Genomic DNA, 18,207 nt, shown 5'->3' on the forward strand with positions numbered 1-18,207 from the left:
CTGGCTCCCCCTGTCCGTCCCTCCAGCCGAGGTGTGGCCATGGCGGCTGCTGCCCATCCCTGCATGCTTCACCCCTCCTCCACGCCCCCATCAAGAGTCACTCAGCTCCCTCTGATGTAAAGGTCTTAGGAGGGGGTTCTCTTCCTTGGCAGGCCCCTGACTGAGGGGCCATCCTGCTGTGAAGCCATGTGCTCCCACCCACGGCCCAGAGCTGCAACTTCTGACCCCCTCCTCACCTAGGTGGCCGCAGACAGCCCTGCTGGACACCCGAGCCCCGACTGAGCCCTCTCGCTCCGTGTGGCCAGCGCTCTGGTGTCCAGGTCATGGGAGTGCTGCCCACTTCAGCCCCCTTCCCACCTCCTCCCAGACAAGCCCTGGGTACAGGCCGACATGAGCCAGGCTGAATGGCAAGGGGTCTTCTCAGGGGCTGTGAATGCAAGAGTCCCGCTTTACTGCAGAGCCCTGGGCTGCTGGCATGGTGCTCAGGGCAGAGCTCCTGCCGGGGGACCCCCAGCCCAGCCCCCAGGATGCCCTCTGAGCTCCACAGGCCTCCCCGGCCTCCCCACCCTCTGAGGTCATTTTCTGCTTGGCCCACACCCGCTGGAAAAAGAGACCAGGGCATCTCGTTGCCAAGCCAGGGGGGCCGCTGGGGAGCAGCGGGAACCCGACCAGGCAGCAATTTAAACCAGGAGGCGCAGCCCATCAGCCGCCAAGGGAGGGGGCTGTCAGGGCCAGGCGGGGCACCCCTCAAGGAGAGGCCTCCTCTGGCACCGACGTCGGGTGACACCACACCCTCGGCCCCACGTTCACCCCATCTTACAGACGCTCACAGGGCCCGCAGCAGCATGGCCATACGCAAACCAAGTGGCCCAGATCCGGGCTGGGTCTGGGAGCCCTGCCAGCCGCGTGGACAGAACAGGGGTGAGTGGGGCAGCCACTCAGTCCTGGGGCACCGTAGCAAAGGACCACAGGCTGGATGGCCTGAAACAATGAAAATTAATCTCAAAGTCTGGAGCCAGAAGTCTGAAATCAAGGTGTCGCAGGGCTCGCCTCCCTCTGAGGCTCCTGGGAGGCTCCCTCCTGCCTCGTCCAGCTTCTGGGGCTGCCAGTGTCCCTGGGTTTGTGGCCATGTCCCTCCTGTCTCTGCCTCGTCGTCATACAGCCGTCCTTCTGCGTCTGTGTTTAGGTTTTCTTTTCCGGCATGGACACCAGCCACCCTGCCTCCACCATGCCAGTCTGACCTCATTGTAACTCGATTAATCTGCAAAGACCCTATTTCCAAATAAAGTCACTTTCCGAGGTTGCGGGCGGACATGAATTTTGAGGGGACCTGTAGAGCGTCCCGGGATGTGAGCAGAGGCCTTGCGTCAGGAAACCGTGTCTGACGAATGAGGGGCCGCTTACAGAGCATGGGCCATGCGGCACCAGGGCAGGCAGTACCGGGTGTCAGAGGAGCAGCTGGAGGCTTTGGGGCAGGCCTGGCCGGGGCGAGGGGAGCAGGGGAGGGAGCGGCATGGGACCCTGGGGCTGGGAGCCCTCCCGGGCCCTGCAGCTGGCTCACTGTGCATGCTGGCGGATGCCGTGGCCAGCAGATGCCCGTGGAGTGACCAGGAGCAAGGGGGCAGCAGGACTGTGGAAGGAAGAAGGCCCCGAGTCAGAGAAAATGAGTCGTCGGGGCCCAGGCAGTTTGGGGCATGTCGGGCCCCGGAGGGGAGGTGGAGAGAGTCTGAGGGAGAGACGGCTGTCCTCGGGGCAGACATGTGTCTGGGGCTTGGTGGCCACAGTCGGCCTTCCCAGGTGACAAATGTCCATGGTGCTGAGCAGAGAAGAGCTTCGACACCTCCCGGCAGCCAGCGAGGAGCGGGTGGGCTGTGGCTTCCCTGGGGGCAGGGTGAGGGTGCCGAGGCCTCTGGGGGCCTTGGCAGGGGTGGGGTAGGGGGTGGCTCACAGGGACAGTCAGCTGAGAAGGTAGCTGTTGGAGACGGGGCGGCGGCTTGGCTGGCGGGAAGGCGTAAGGAGGCCAAGGAGCACGCAGACTTCCTTCCTGGGGCGGAAACTCCACGCATCGGCCGTGAAAGGAAGCAACTGTGTGTCTTGGAATTGGGAGAGGGGGTCCCGGCCTCCCCGGACCCGTGCCAAGCATCTCCTGGGGCTCCTGGTCTGCAGGCTCCAGAGGAAGGGGGGCCATCTGCTTTGTGTCTGGCAGACAGTCTGGGGCTGCCCCTCTCCGGCCTGGGGGCCACCCTCCCAGGTGGGGGCATCCTGCAAACCTGCCCCCACCCTCCACGTGTGGAAATAGGAGAATGATCACAGCAGCTGGGCTGCCTGTGCTGTGCGTAACGTGGGCTGTCCCTGTTGTCTTCGCTAAACCCCACTGGGCAAGGAGGCCGAGACTTCCAGAAGGTTCCAGGGTTCCCCCACCCCCATAACAGCCCACTGGCCCCTTGGCCCCTCGTCAGACCAGCTGGCTCATCCCTGGCCAGGGTCTTGCACGTGGGGCCTGGGGTCTCTCTCAGGGCCCCACGTGGTGGGGAGAGGGCGCCCCACGGAGCCTGAGAGGCTGGGCTTCCATCCAGGCAGAACCCCTAGGAAGGGGGCTGCCCTTCCGCTGGCAGTTGTCACTCGGATTCATCCGGAAGGCAGTGGGTGGAGGAACGTGGGCCCAGCTCCCTGGGTCACCGCAGGAGACTGGCCCCCCGGCGGGCCGAGAAAACAGATAAGGACTTGTTCAGAGACATGACACCTGCGTGACAACCTGGGGACAGAGAGCTGCGTGACTGGGTTTTTTTCCACTTTTTTGTGGTAAAACACACATAACATAAAATTTACTGTTTTAACCATTTTTAAATGCACAGTTCAGTGGTGTTAGGCACATTCACATTGTTGTGCGACCATCACCACCATCCATCTCAGAACGTCCTCATTTTCCCAAACTGAGATGCCATCACCCAGTGTATCCAGAATATTATCATTGCCCCGTGTAATTAATATCAAAATTATTAATGAGGTGGTTTACAGTTTTTTTATTTTATTTTTATTTATTTATTTCTGGCTCTGTTGGGTCTTCATTGCGGTTCACAGGCTTCTCATTGCAGTGGCTTCTCTTGTTGCAGAGCACGGGCTCTAGGCACACGGGCTTCGGTAGTTGTGGCATGCCGTCTCAGTAGTTGTGGCTCGGAGGCTCTAGAGCACAGGCTCAGTAGTTGTGGCACACGGGGTTAGTTGCTCTGCGGCACGTGGGATCTTCCCGGACCAGGGCTCAAACCCATGTCCCTTGCATTGGCAGGCGGATTCTTAGCCACTGTGCCACCAGGGAAGCCCGGTTTACATTTTTAAAACCAGTTTTATTGACATATAATTCACACACCATACAATTCACCCACTTAAAGTCTACACTTCAATGGCTTTTAATATATTCAGAGCTGTGCAGCCATCTCCACAGTCAATTATAGAACATATTCATCCCCACAAAGAGAAGTCATTCCCAATGCCCCCCTCCCCTCCCAGCCCCTGGCAACCACTGATCCACTCTCTGTCTGTGGATTTGCCTGTTCTGGATGCTTCACATAAATGGAATCACACACGATGTGGTCTTCTGTGTCTGGCTTCTCTCACTGAGCATCACGTTTTTGTTTTTTGTTTTTTGTTTTTTTTTGCGGTACACGGGCCTCTCACTGCTGTGGCCTCTCCCGTTGCGGAGCACAGGCTCTGGACGCGTAGGCTCAGCAGCCATGGCTCACGGGCCCAGCCGCTCCGCGGCATGTGGGATCTTCCCGGACGGGGACACGAACCCGTGTCCCCTGCATTGGCAGGCGGACTCTCAACCACTGCGCCACCAGGGAAGCCCCATGAGCATCACATTTTTAAGGTTCATCATGTGGTGGCTTGTGTCAGTGCTTCGTTCTCTTTTATGGCTGCATAATATTCTGTTACATGGACCTACCTTGTTACGTTCTTTTTTTAGGTCTTGGAAATCTGGCCAGCATTTTACATTGACGGTTCACCTCTACTTGGACCGGCCACCTTTACGGTCAGCAGCCCCGAGTGGCCCCTTTGAGCCCCGGTTGTCCAAGAGCCGACCATGCTATACCTTAGGAAGGTCGCACCAAAATGAGGAAAAAGTTAACAGCTCTGATATTTCAGAAAGAAAGAAAAGGAGACTGTCCTCTGAAGATGTTTTCCAACTGGCTCCTTGCATTTGGTTTTCTATCGGAACAAGCTTGAATGTTTGGGGGAAGGTAGGTGGGAAATCTGCCAAATCCTTTTGGGTGACGCGTCCTGACCACATTGTGCTGCTGCTCAAAGGGGTTGGGGCACAGAGACGGGCTCACCCTTGCCCAGCAGCCACCATCCTGCTCCCCGAGCGACACAGACACCCTGCTTGCACAGCTCCTCAGAGGGCGCCTCCTGGGCCCTCAGCCGTGTCCATGGCAACCCTGGCCTTCAATGCCCCAGGGAAGGTGCCCTTCTCAGGGGTGCCGGGCATCCCAGCCGGTGAGCTGCTCCCAGCCGAGCCCTCACCCATGGGATCAGTTTACCTTCCGGATGCCATCGTGTCCTCCTGTCCCTGCCTGGAAGCCAGGCCATGGGAGCTTCTGCATCTTGCTGTGACCTGGGGGTGGGCACAGAGGCCCTTTCTCCCACCAGGCCCCACGCCATCCCAGCACTCCAGTCTCCACTGAGTCTGGATCCCACGTCAGCTGGGATGCTGGGTGCTGCCGCCCCCTTTTACAGACAGGAAACAGGCTCCATGTCAGGTCAGGGTCACCCCCACTTGGTGGGGTGGGGCTGCGACTCAAACCCAGGGTTTCTGGCTCCTGTCTCTTTTGCCTCCTAATTAATATTCATAGTGACCACTCCTCATGCACGGGGCACGGGGCCCTTTCTACACGGGGTGCAGAGCCAAGCTCAGCAAGGCCGGAAGTGGGTGAGGCCACTTCATACATGTGAGGACTGAGGCTCCGAGAGAGCCGGGATCCACTGGGGGCACCAGCTGGGAGGCAGGTCCTGCCCACCTCCCCAGTGGCCTTCCTGGTCAGGGGGTGGAATTCCCGCACTGTGGTGGGGCAGGTCCGACAGGGAGGAAACCTGGGGATGGCTCTGCAGCGCCCAGCCAGGCAGCCTGCCCGCTGCATTGACTGAGCTGCTGCTCAGGACCATCCCCGTAGCTTCTCCACCAGGCTGGGTCCTCCGCAGCTGGGCCTCAACTTTGCCACTCAACATTCAGGGTCAGCAGCCTCCAGCCCCAGCTGCAGTCTCAGGGCTGAGGGACAAGAAGTGGTCTAATCTGAGCCACCTGCCCAACGCAGGTGCCCTGAGGTGGGACTCAGGGCTCCCCAGCTGCACTGCGTCCCCCCAGGAAGCAGGAACCAGCGTCTCTGGCCCAGTACGTCCTGACCAAGGGCCCTTGCCCACTGGGGGAAGCTGCCTGGCCACGAGTTCTGCATCCCTACCCCTAGCCCCGCAGAGCTGAGAGCTGCGCCATCACTTTGGGAGCCAGGCACCCATGAGTCACCCCAGGGAATTCCACCCACACATCCAGCAGGGTGGGGCCTCCGGGCCCAGTTGCTCTCGCTAGAAGTGGAAGGAACGTCCTGCAGAGGTGCCTCGGCCGCTTGCCAAGTGGACTCCAGGGTGTTTTCCAGGAAGATCAGGAAGTGAAATCGCTTCTCATCCAGCCCTGGGGGCAGGGACCCTGGCTGGCCCCCAGAGAGGGAGAGCAGACCCTTCTCCATGGGCTCACCTTCACCAGGGCCCCTACAGCTGCACCCCCTGGACACCATCCCCATCATCCTGTGGCCAGGCGCCCTGCACTGGGCAGGCAGGAAGCCCGCCATGCCCGCTCCTGGGGGTGGTGGAGGGTGGGGGAGAAACGACGCCTTCGAGGGCGTGGCCTGTCCCTGTGGAGCTAGCTGAGGCTGGAGTGAGGGCTGGGCAGGGTGAATGGTAGGTCAGACCCCGAGGGACATGTGGAGACCCTGATTCTGGGGGCAGCAATGTGACCAGCAAGCTCAGGCTGGGGTGGAGGACCATGCTGGAGTTTGAGCCCCTTGATCAGAGTCAGGGGGCTGGGTGCAGTTCAACACAATGCCCGCTGCCCGTACCCCATTGCCAGTCAGCCACTCAGGGTGGCCTCGGCCACCAGAACCCCTGTCTGCACCCCGCATTCCAGCCAGGAAAACCCCACTTCCCTCGCTTTGCTAGGGATTCACCCAGAAGCAGAAGTGTGTTCAGATCACCTGAAACCCCGGTGAGGGTCACTGCAGGGTGAGGGACATGCAACTTTCTGTGCCACGCCCCTAAACAGGCCCCTGGGCACAGAAGCCACTGGTGGAGTTCGGAAAATCTCCAACACCCCGGCTTGGAAGCAAAACGTGGAGGTCTCAATGGCGTAGCCGTTTTCCTTCTGGATGGAGGGAACACTGGGTCACAGATGGAGTGTTCCAGCCCGTGATCGAGGCCTCCGTGCCGCCACCCCACCCCCTGCTCCCACGTCAGCCGGCCTGCAAACCCCAGCTAACTGGGTACCTCTCCCAGCTTGCGGGCAACGTCTGCTGGGTCCGCCCTCTGCCCCCCTGGCGCCAGGCCGGCCTGCCGGGGAGGGGCTGCTGGCCACGTTAATCTATCAGTTCCTGGTGTGCCCTGGCTCCAAACAGCAGAGGCACCAGGAGACGCTCGCTTGGAGCCCCCGGGACTGCTGATAATGCAGCCCCTCCCAGCACGACCCCACCAGCAGGCTGGAGCCAGGGCCAGAGTTCAAACTCATTAGCACACGCAAAACGCAAAACGGGAGTCCAAGGATGTCCTCCTGCCCTGACCTCCCAACCTCCCATCTCTCACTGGTGAAGGATCATCACTGGTGAAGGATCTCTCCTCACCCGCCTCCGGTTGCTGTGATGTCACCAGGCCCTGGTCCCCTGCCACCAGGAGCAGCGTCCCCTGCTGGCTTTCTGTGGCCCCTGGAGGTGAGGCAAGAACCCGGCACCACGGGGTGCCCCGGATCCCCCACTGCTCATTCCCCCTCCAGAGCACCCCCAGCCTTCATCCACCATGCCTGGAAAGCCCCCCGGAGATGGTGCCTTCAAGTCCCCGAGAGGGAGGGAGACATCTGCGTACAGATCCTCGGCCCACTGGCCCCCGACTCGGCGGCTCACGCATTCACACGCTCACAAACACGTGCACATGCCCTGCTCTGAGCACAGGGCGAGAGCAGAGCTGCAAAAGCCCTCAGACAAATGTCCTTGCATCCGCTTTGCTAGTCCTGGTGCAGAGGCTGTTTTTCTGGCCAGGGGTTGCCCAGGACACAGTGAAGAGCCTGAGGGAACAGAGAAGCCGTGGGCGGGCAGGCATTTTCCTGGGAGGAGGGTCTGTGCTTTCAGAGGGTTTCTACCCCAGTCAGGACCCCTTCGGCAGGGTGGACACACGGCTGCCTAGTGTTCTCATACATGGAGCAGAATGATTTCCACACCCCCAGCCCCAGACCCGTGATGTGTCCAAGTGCAGTGCAGGGCAGGTGCCGACCACACCTTGGAGAGGGCCGCTGCCCCCATTGACTTCCAGGACATGGGGAATAGTTGCCATGGCCCCCAGAGGCTGCCAGGAGGGCTGGTCCAGGACAGCTGCTCCGGCATCCCTTTGGCTGTGTTTGCACGGTGGTCCGGCCCCAACATCACACACCTGGATGACAGGTGACCTGAGGACCCACCCGACACGCCCTTGGGAAAGTGCTGGGCTCTGCTGCATCTCAGCCAAACCCTGGCCCCTCCAGACACCAGCCAAACAACCGTGAACATCTCAGTGGCCCAACAAAGAGTGACAGGGTCCCCGCAAACCCCAAAAATGCAGTTAAAGAGAAAGCAACAGACCAGCCAGTGCATTATTTACTCCAGCAAAGCACAGCTGCAAAAGCCAGACCCAGTGCTGGGCAGTCTGCAGTGACCTCAGCCCCTCCTGCACCTTCTGCCTGGGACTCAGATGGCTTTGCCATCCGTTTACACGGGTGCTAATGGCCAAGAGTTGTGGGCTGGGCAGCGGGAGAACCGAGGGGCCAGGCAGTGCCTGTGGGCACAGCCGTCTGCGCGGCCAGGGGCTGGAGACGCCAGCCCAGTCGGGCCGTTGCCCTGTCTGTCGCCGGCCCTGCACGGCGTGCCTCGCTGGGTTTCAGCTGCCTTCCTAGAGCGGTCCCCTGCTTGCTGATTTGTGGCCGACTTAATCCCACACTAATTAGATTTCTGCGTTGGTGGCGAAAGGGCCCCGTGCCGTGCGTGCCAGCCCCCTGGCAGCCCAGCCTGTGGCTTGTTTTGCACAGAATTTTAATTGTTTCCAAATTAATCCTCGGACTCGAGTGAGCTCAGCACAGATAAGCCGGTCGCCGGGAGGGGAGCAGCCGCGTTCCCATCTCCCCGGGCCGGGGCTGGCAGCCCTCCGGTGGGGCGGCGCGGGGAGGCTGAGCCTCGGACATGACGCGATCGCCCAGAAATGTCCAGGCCATCTCCCACCTCCTGCCTCTGAGAGCACTGCTGGGCTGCCCGGCCCTGGGAGTTTTCCTTCTGTTTGCTCTTGGCTCAGCTTCCCTCCTAATCCTATTTTCGCCAGTTTCTATCCAATTTAATACAGCTTCTGTAAGTCAGAATTAATTACCCTGTGTGCTTCCAGCCCCGCGTCCTCTGCTCACCGTTTGAGGGCTGGACTCAGAAAGGTGGGGCTCGGAAGGCAGGCAGGTGGAGGAGAGGAAGACAGCACCACACGTGGAGGAGGGTTTGGTGTCCCACTTCCTCACCAGGGAGCCCTGCCAGGCTGAAGAGGCTGGGTCCCAACACTGCAGCATGAAGGACCAGCCTCTTCCACCAGGAAGCCTTCCCTGATTGCCTCGGCCTCCCTGGGCTCTGCCAACAACCACAATGTGTACCCAACGCCAAGCCCGCCGTCCCCACCACCCTCAGGGAAGGACCCACGAAGGACTCGAGCACCTTGCAAAATGTGTCCATTACCTTCGGATAAAAAACCGAGAAAAATACCGTAGGCTACAGAAGAAAAAAACAGATAAGTGACTTCACCAAATTAAAAACTTTTGTGCTGCAAAGGCACCATCAGGAAAAGGAAAAGACAACCTACAGATCGGGAGATGTTTGCAAGTCATGTGTCTGATAAAGGAGTAGTGTCTAGAATATAGGGAAAACTCGAACAACTCAGCAATAAGAAGACAAATCACCAACTTTAAAAAATGGGTAAAGGATTTTTTTTTTTCTTTATGGCTGTGTTGGGTCTTCACTGCTGCATGAGGGCTTTCTCTAGTTGCGGCAAGCGAGGGCTACTCTTCGTTGCAGTGTGCGGGCTTCTCATTGCGGTGGCTTCTCTTGCTGCAGAGCACGGGCTCTAGGAGCGTGGGCTTCAGTAGTTGTGGCACGCGGACTCAATAGTTGTGGCTCGCGGGCTCTAGAGCACAGGCTCAGTAGTTGTGGTGCACAGGCTTAGTTGCTCCGTGGCATCTGGGATCCTCCCGGACCAGGGCTTGAACCCATGTCCCCTGCATTGGCAGGTGGATTCTTAACCACTGCGCCACCAGGGAAGTCCTGGGTAAAGGATTTGCATAGACATTTCTCCAAAGGAGATACACAAATGGCCAGTTAGTACATGAAAAGATGCTCAACATCATCACTCATCTGGGAAATGCAAACTAAAACCACTATGAGATTCCACCTCACACCCACTAGGATGGCCAGGATCAAAAAACAAAACAAACAGGCTTCCCTGGTGGTGCAGTGGTTGAGAGTCCACCTGCCGCTTCAGGGGACACGGGTTTGTGCCCCGGTCTGGGAAGATCCCACATGCCGCGGAGCGGCTGGGCCCGTGAGCCATGGCTGCTGAGCCTGCGGGTCCGGAGCCTGTGCTCCGCAACGGGAGAGGCCACAACAGTGAGAGGCCCGCGTACCGCAAAAAACAAAACAAAACAAACAAACCCCAGAAAATGACGAGTGATGAGGAGAATGTGGTCGTGGAAGCTTGTGCACTGCTGGTGGGAATGGAAATGGTGCAGCCACCAGGGAAAATAGTACCGCACTTCCTCCAAAGGTTAAACACAGGATTACCATGAGATCCAGCAATTCCACTTCCAGGGAGTCACCTGAGGTAATTGAAAACATACGTTCACACAAGAACTTGTGCACAAATGTTCATAGCATGATTCACAGCAGCCCAAAGTGGAAACAACCCAAATGTCCAACAGAGGAATGGATGAGCATAATGTGGTCCATCCACACAATGGAATACGATTCAGCCATAAAACGGAAGTACTGACGCACACTGCAACACGGATGAACCTCAAAAACATCACGCTCATTAAAATAAGTCAGATACAGAAAGACACACACTGTACGATTGTCCCTTTGTGAAATGTCCAGAACAGGCAAATCCACTGGGACAGAAAGTAGATTAGTGGTTGTCTAGGGATGGGGGCTGAGGGAGGGATGGCCGAGGGGTATGGGGTTTCCTTTAGGGTGTTTCAAAACGGATTGTGATCCTCGTTGCCCAACTCCAGTATCTGTAGTGAGTATCCTAAGACAATTGAATCCTACACTTTATTTTTATTTTTTTTATTTTTTTGTGGTACGCAGGCTTCTCACTGTTGTGGCCTCTCCCGTTGCAGAGCACAGGCTCCGGACACGCAGGCTCAGCGGCCATGGCTCACGGGCCCAGCCGCTCCGCAGCATGTGGGATCTTCCCGGACCGGGGCACGAACCCGTGTCCCCTGCATCGACAGGCGGACTCTCAACCACTGCACCACCAGGGAAGCCCATGAATCCTACACTTTAAAATGGCAAATCTTGGGACTTCCCTGGTGGTGCAGTGGATAAGACTCTGCACTCCTGATGCAAGGGGCCCGGGTTCGATCCCTGGTCAGGGAACTAGATCCCACATGCATGACACAACTAGAGTTCACATACCACAGCTAAGAAGCCTGCTTGCCGCAACTAAGGAACCCACCAGCCACAACTAAGACCCGGAGCAGCCAAACAAACAAACAAATAAATAAATATTTCAAAAAATAATAAAGAAATGGCAAATATTACTGCAGGTTAAGTAATCTAAGAAAAGTGATTATAAAAAAATTAATAATGAGTGAAGAAAGGAAGAAGAAGTACCAAAAGAAACCAAGAAGTCCAGAGAGTGCCCAGAGCCCCCAAGGCAGTTGAGGTGGGTCACACCCTCTGCTTCGAGCTTCCCGGTAGGCAGAGCAAAGATGGAAATGCACTCACAATGATGCCCTTTGCCTCCGTGATCACATTCCAGGAACTTCTCACCTGTCAGCCGAGTTCATCCCCAGCAGAAACAGGCAGGAGGCTGGCTTTACAGATGACAGTACCGAGCTGGCGAATGGCAGAGACCAGATAGGCACCCAGACACTCCGCACACCCCACTGCCTCCCCACCTGCCAGTTTATGTCCACGGAGATGTGAGCGGTCACCACCAGCAAGAGTGGCCACACATGGCCTTTCCAAATGAGGTTCTGTAACCTGTTCTTGAAGACGGGGTGGGGGGGTTCACCCCCACAGGGTAACGCACACCAGGACCAGCCAGGTGTCCCTTGCAGACAGAGGGCAGGATTGGGGGCAGCCGTGGGGAGCACATCCAGGGCTCATCACAGAAGGATGCTGGCCAGAGAGGCGGATCCTGGCCATCACCATGACTAAAGTTTAAAGAATGTTTGAAGCCTTGAGGATTTTATGAGAGGGCCCATTCCTGAGGGCATTTGGGAGCGTCTTGGTCCCTGGTCAGGGAGACCCTGCTTCCTGAGGTTGTTGGCCCGCCCCCCATCCCCCGCCCCGACATGCACACAGAAGCACGCACGCCCGTGGATTTGAGCAACCCTCCAGACATGCCTGTCTCTCCAAGGCCCCAGGCCCTGGGGGTTCCAGGCTTGTGGTCTTGGTGGTGTCTTCCTCTTCACCACTTTTCCCTGGGGCGACATTGAGGTGGGGAGCAGGCGCCACAAGACCACAGTTCCCATGGCCAGCGGCCCCTCAGAAGCCCTGGCTGCGGCCCCAACAGAGGCGGAGGCCCGGGGGTCCCTGCAGCCTGCGCCTTGCTAGCTCTTTCCTGGGACCCTCCGCACCGGGCTCTGACCGATTCTCAAATGCCCAGCGTTGCAGTCCTGGGAGCGATGTGCCAGGCTCAGGTCTCCTGCAGAGTTCGGCTCAGGGGCTGGGAGTCTCAACCCCCGCAAATCCTGAGGCCCTTTGCCAAAGAGAGCCATGTAGCTGCCTGCGCCTCATTTCCCTCTACTGGACCTGGGGAAGAGGGGGCACCCGGCCCCACAGTGACCCTGCCTGGAGTTTAGACAGGTGGTCGGGCCCTGCCTCGGATGTCAGAGTTCCAAAAGTGGCCCCTGGGATGGACAGGAGTGCAGGGGGCTCCCCCAGGGGCACTGCAGGATCTGTCCCGGCCTCTATCCAGCTGCTGGCAGTTCCTGGGCACCGGGCAATAAGTTGCCAGTCTTCACAGGCGCTCTCCCTGAGTGTGCTGTGTCCACAACCTTCTCTGAAGGATTCCAGTCCCATTGGGTTAGGGTCCACCCCACTCGGGAATGACCACATTTTACCTTCACTAACTATAGCTGCAATGGCCCTGTTTCCAAATGAGGTCCCCCTTGGGGGTACTGGGGGTCAGCACTTCAACACAGGGATTTTAGAGGGTCACAATTCAACCCTTAACATCCCCAACAGAATTCCACCATCAACACGACTCGTGTGAAGCTGAAATGTGTGCTGGGGAGTGGACCGCACCCGACAACACTGTTGGCCTGGGTGCAGGTTCTGGGCGTGGAGACAGCTCTGCAGGGCCTGGTTGGGGGAAGGGGTGGTGGTTCCGAGGGGTGCCAAGGCCCGATGGGCTGCACTGGGAACAGACAGCACAGAGGGTGGGGTCCCTGGGGTCCTGCCACGTGGGGCCCGGGGCTGTGTTACGAATTTGCCCACCAGCTGACCTGAGATGGGATTACCCTGGGTTATCTGGGTGGGCCCAGTGTCATCCCAGGGGTCTTCAGAAGTGGACGAGGAGGCCAAGGAGATGTGAGTGAACATGGAGGAGGGGGCTGAGCCAGGGACGTGGCACCTCCAGAAGCTGGAAAATGCAGGAAACCATTCTGCCCTGGAGCCTCTGAGGAGCCGGCCCAGCAGACCCCGTGATTTCAGCCCGTGTGGGATTCCTGACCACCAGACTGTGAGAGAATAAAATGTCACTGTCTTAAGGCACTGAGTTTGTGTGATTTGTTACAGCAACCACAGGACACCAGTACGCCCCTGTCCCCTCCCCCACCCGGAACAGGGGGTTCCAGGAACGAGGCCCAGAGCCCTGTGCCACCAGGTGGATTCAGCTAACCAGCCACAGAGGCTTTTGAGTGATGCTGGTCTAGTGCCACGGAGAGTTCCCCAGAAGGACGAGAAGGAACACAGTACGGCCATACCTGTGACAGACGCTGTACACCTGATGCCACGAAAGGCCACGCCCTGTGAGCTCCACCTCGATGAAGGACAGCTCACTTTGATGGGTGACCAGAAGAGCTCTGAATGTGCCTGTCCTCGTGGCCTAAGGCCTGGGGCAGCCTTGGGGGGCCTGGAGCTCATGGGAGGCCTGAGGGACCCTGACAGGGCTATGTGCCCCCCTGTCCCACCCCAGGGCCTGGAGACCTCTGTCCTCTGCCAACCCCGGCCCAAGCGGCCGGCCTGCCCAGCTGCTCCGAGCAGACGCAGCCACAGAGAGTGGGCCCAGCCCCAATACACACAGCCCAGAGCCCTGGCCGAGAGCAGCCTCCCAGTGGGAGCGGCCGCCAGCTGTCCAGAGCGCCGTCTCCGTCGCTGAGACTGGTGGGGTTGTGCCACCCCCAAACACTGTCCCTAAACTTGGACAGCGTGTACAGTGCTCCGTGCCACCCCACTGCTCAGACAGGGAGACTGAGGCTCAGAGGGCCAAGGGCCACCAGCTCTGAAGCCCACACCCAGACCCCCACCCTAAAGGGACAGCTCACCCATCCTATTCTGTGGACAGACCTGGGGAGGGGCCAGGAGGGAATAAACACCCACTGGAGCTCAGGCTGCCACTGGGGTGGGGCATCTGGACCTCGGCCCCCACCTCTCCCGGAGCTGGGAATGGTAGCCTGCGAGAACCGTCAGGCCTGGAGGAACCCCAAGCCCCTGGCCCATCTCTGCCCTCTGGCCACTGCATCTCCCTCCAAGAAGGGCAGCCTGGGTGGGTCTCCAGGGCCCACACCTCATCAAGTAAGAAGGAGCTCCCTTGGGGGCCCTGCAGTGTGGGTGGGGTCCCTCAAGCCAGCCACTGGCCATCCCTGCAGCCCTTGCCCATCTTGCTCACCCCAGGGTCCTCCAGGGTCACGGTGTCTAGGACCTCACAGGTGCTCAGAGACAGAGCTTCACCCCAGACCCAGGACCCCGCATCTTGGCACAGCTGCTCAGAGCCCAGCGCACAGTAGAGTCTCCCTAAACACCCGTCAGATGCAGGTGGAGTAAGGGGCTCCTGGCCGGCAGCATCTCCCCCTGCCCCCGGCCACTAGGACTCCAGTTAGAGCTAGACCGCTGCCCTGGGCCAGGCTCGGCTCCACCAGCCTCCACTCCCCAAGCACCCGGCCAGCTCCTCCTGCAGCTCTGTGTCCCTAGCGCAGCCAGGACTGCACTGGAGCCAGTGGAGGTTGGAACAGCCCACGAGGAGCCACTAGGGGTCTGGACACAGAGTGGATTCAGGGGAGGTGGGGCTTACGAGCAGGAAGACCCCAGCACCTGCTTCACAGGCAGATGAGGGGGCAAAGAGGCCATGTATGAACCTGTGCCTGCAAGCTACATGTGTATGAGCACCACACATGTCCACGTGCACATCCCTGAGTGTGTACGAGCACGGCAGTGTGTGCACATGTGTGCACTTCTGTACGTGTGCATCTACCTTGTGGGGTGCTCCTGTGAGCTTTGGGAGCCATGAAGAGCCCAGCCCAGCCCCAGGATCCCTGTGGGCCATGGCCATCTGTCCTCCCTGGACACTGTTGGAGCCAGGCCCTGGGCTTGGGGTGGAGCTGAGCAGGCCCCTCGGCCCTTCCCACCTCAGATGCCCACCCCCCACCCACCACGCCCCACTCTGTGACTGTGGGGAGGACCTGTCGGGCAGGACAACGGCACGGATGAAGGCAGGGTGGTGGGACCCAGCGCAGCCTGTTCCCAGGACTGGGCAACATCAGTGGGACGCCCCAAGGCCGAACAGCCAGGACCAGAACGGTGGCCTGAGCGCATGCGTCCCAAGACCCAGGGCAGCCCCTCCCAGTGCTCTGCAGTGACCCTGGGCTGCCTTCCCAAAAGTATGGATTCCAGAGCAGCTGTTCGGCTATCCAATCACCTTGGGAAATACAGACACACGCTGCCTGGCAGTGCCGGGTTAATCCACGCCTTCCTGGGGACACGGTGACCACCGGGGAGCCCTGAAGACTGATTTTCCACCCGATTTAGCCAGCTCTCCTGTCCCTCCCAGCGTGGCCCCCACCGTGCTCTGGGCAGGGCTGCCCTGGACCTCCCCCTCCCCCAGCCCCAGCCCCGCCTTCCCGTGTGGGGATCCTGGGTGTCAGTAAGCTGAAGGGTGTGGCTCTCCCATCGCCCCCCAGTGGGCCCCACACTGAGGATTCAGGGGCCGTGGGTGAGACCCCTTCTTGCCGGCATCTGTCCTTCCTCCAGTGTGTGGACCGGAAAGAACTCCACCAGCATCACAGACCTGCCTCAGGAAAACTCTTTTCAAACAGGCTTGAAGCTCAGGTGGATTTATTTTGAAGAAAAGTGGGTCACTAGTGGCACAGGTGGCCATGGGTCCAGCAAGGCAAACAGTGTTGACAATGTCCTCCTTGAGTGCGCACACGTCTGAACAGGTATCGGGGAGATAAATCGGGTTAACAGGTGTCTTTCAGCACCTACTATGCACCCAGCTCCACTCTACCCACCAGTTGGTATATTTAAGCAGAGAGAAGTGCGTCAACCCTGAGGCCCAGGAGCTGTGATCCCCGCTGAGAGTGGGCCAGGGGCAGGGGCAGGACAAGCCCTGGGGTTTCCTGACCCACGGGGGGAGGGGGAAGGAGCCGTGTCCCTGGCCTCATGGACACCCGGCTGGTCAATCATGGAGATGGTTTCTTCCGGCTCCCCAGGCCTGCCAGGCACCACACTCCTGCTCTCTCCATTCACCAGCTTCTCTCTCCTCCCCAGGGGGTTGTGGTCCGTCAGAATCAGGACAGAGTCAACCCCTACGGGAACCTCCTCTATCATGTGGGATAGTTAGGTAGCCGGTGATGGACGGAGAGACCAAAGGGATGCGGCCACTAGCCAGGAACACCACAGATTGCCGGCAACCAGGAGGATGCAGGAAACCAGTGCAGACAAGGGTCCAGGAACCCAGGACCACAAATGGGTTAAAACAACAGGAACTTAATCTCTCACAGCTCTGGAGGCCAGGTCGAAAATCAATGTGTCAACAGGGTTGAATTCTTCCTGAGGCTCCAGGGGAGGATCCTTCCTGCCTCGTCCAACTCCTGGTGGCCCCGGGCCGTCCTGGGCTCCTGGCCGTGTGCCCCAGCCTCTGCCTTCGTCCTAACACAGCTGTCCTCTCCCCATGTCTTTTTTTTTTTTTTTAATGCGGTACGTGGGCCTCTCACTGTTGTGGCCTCTCCCGTTGTGGAACACAGGCTCCAGGTGCGCAGGCTCAGCGACCATGGCTCACGGGCCCAGCCACTCCGCGGCATGTGGGATCTTCCCGGACCGGGGCACAAACCCGTGTCCCCTGCATCAGCAGGCGGACTCTCAACCACTGCGCCACCAGGGAAGCCCACCCCATGTCTTCTTAATGTCTGCCAGGGTAGGGCAACTCCGGGCCATGCCCAGTCCTGCCCACGGGACGGAGCCCGGTGCCCATGGCGCTAACCTGCTTGCTCCCCAGCATTCCTGGAATCATGTCCTCCTGGAACCCTTGTCTGTGGACACGCTGGGCTCAGGCCATCTCCCTCGATACCCGGAGATCACTGAGGGGAAATGCTGGCTGCAAGACGCTCACACGGAGAACACCTGCCTCACCTTTCTGCGTTTCTCCTCCTGTGGAAGTGGGGGTCTCCTGCCCGTGGATGGGCCACATGGACGCATAGCCGGTCACCCCGAGCAGAAGCAGCCTCGGCCTAGCAGTGTCATGGAAACCACCGCAGCTGCACGCTCGCCCCCACATGCCTGGAGCCCCGTCCGTTCACGGCACTGCCGAAGGCCCTCTGGTTTCCGTGTCGTGGCTCAGGCTGCCCTGCTTGTTAACAGGCAGGTTTTAAATTCGGGGTTAATACCACGGTCCAGCACTCGGCACCTCAAACTTACAGCAGGAAGTCCTCCGAGGTCTCTCTGCACCCAGCCTTATTTATGGCCTCACACTCGAGATGCCGGACGCCCCCGTCCACCCCACCCCAGGGAGCCTGGACCTGGGCACAGGATGGGGCGCAGGATGGGGCGGCGGTCACCTAGAGAAGCGTGACTCGGGCCAGGCCTTGCCGGCCAGCAGCTGTGCCTGAAGCAGCTGCTGGCCAAGGCAGCCCGGTCAGGCCTGGAACAGGCGGGCCAGCCAGGTGCCCTGCAGCCAGGCCAGGGCCCCCACCTGTGCAGCCCCCACGTTCCTCTCTCCTGACGGACGAGGAGACCAGCTTGGTGGACGCTGTGCCCGCCTGTCCCTCCGTGGGTGCCCCCCAGGCTGGGTCCTTAATGTCCCAGCAGTAGGCACATAACCTGCAGGGTGTGCTAGGAGGACGGAGGCTCAGACAGCGGCCTCGAGTCTCCCTCTGCCAGCATCAAGATGGCATTTCAGTCCTGTTTCTGCAAAGCCCTTTCCGTGGACATTGTCTGAACACCTACTGTGCGTTCAGTCCACAGACCAGCCTCTGTGTTTAGCCTCGGCCCCAGAATGCCTCTGTGCTGCCCGCCGGCCTCCCGTCCCCAACAGGACCTGTGACCTCCCACCCTCAGCCCCAGGGAGGCTCTGTTCTCAACTACCCCCCTTCCTCTATTAAAATCACAGGCCAAATCACACCTCAGAATGGGCTCTGGGGTTGCCTTTCTGCGTGGTCCATCGGGACACACCAGCCGCCCCGCCTCCCAGACCCCCCATTCCCCCAGGAGGCCGGTCCCTGGACGCCTCTTTCCC

Source organism: Lipotes vexillifer, unplaced genomic scaffold (assembly GCF_000442215.2).
Source record: "Lipotes vexillifer unplaced genomic scaffold, Lipotes_vexillifer_v1.1 scaffold914, whole genome shotgun sequence".
Classification (NCBI taxonomy): Eukaryota; Metazoa; Chordata; class Mammalia; order Artiodactyla; family Lipotidae; genus Lipotes; species Lipotes vexillifer.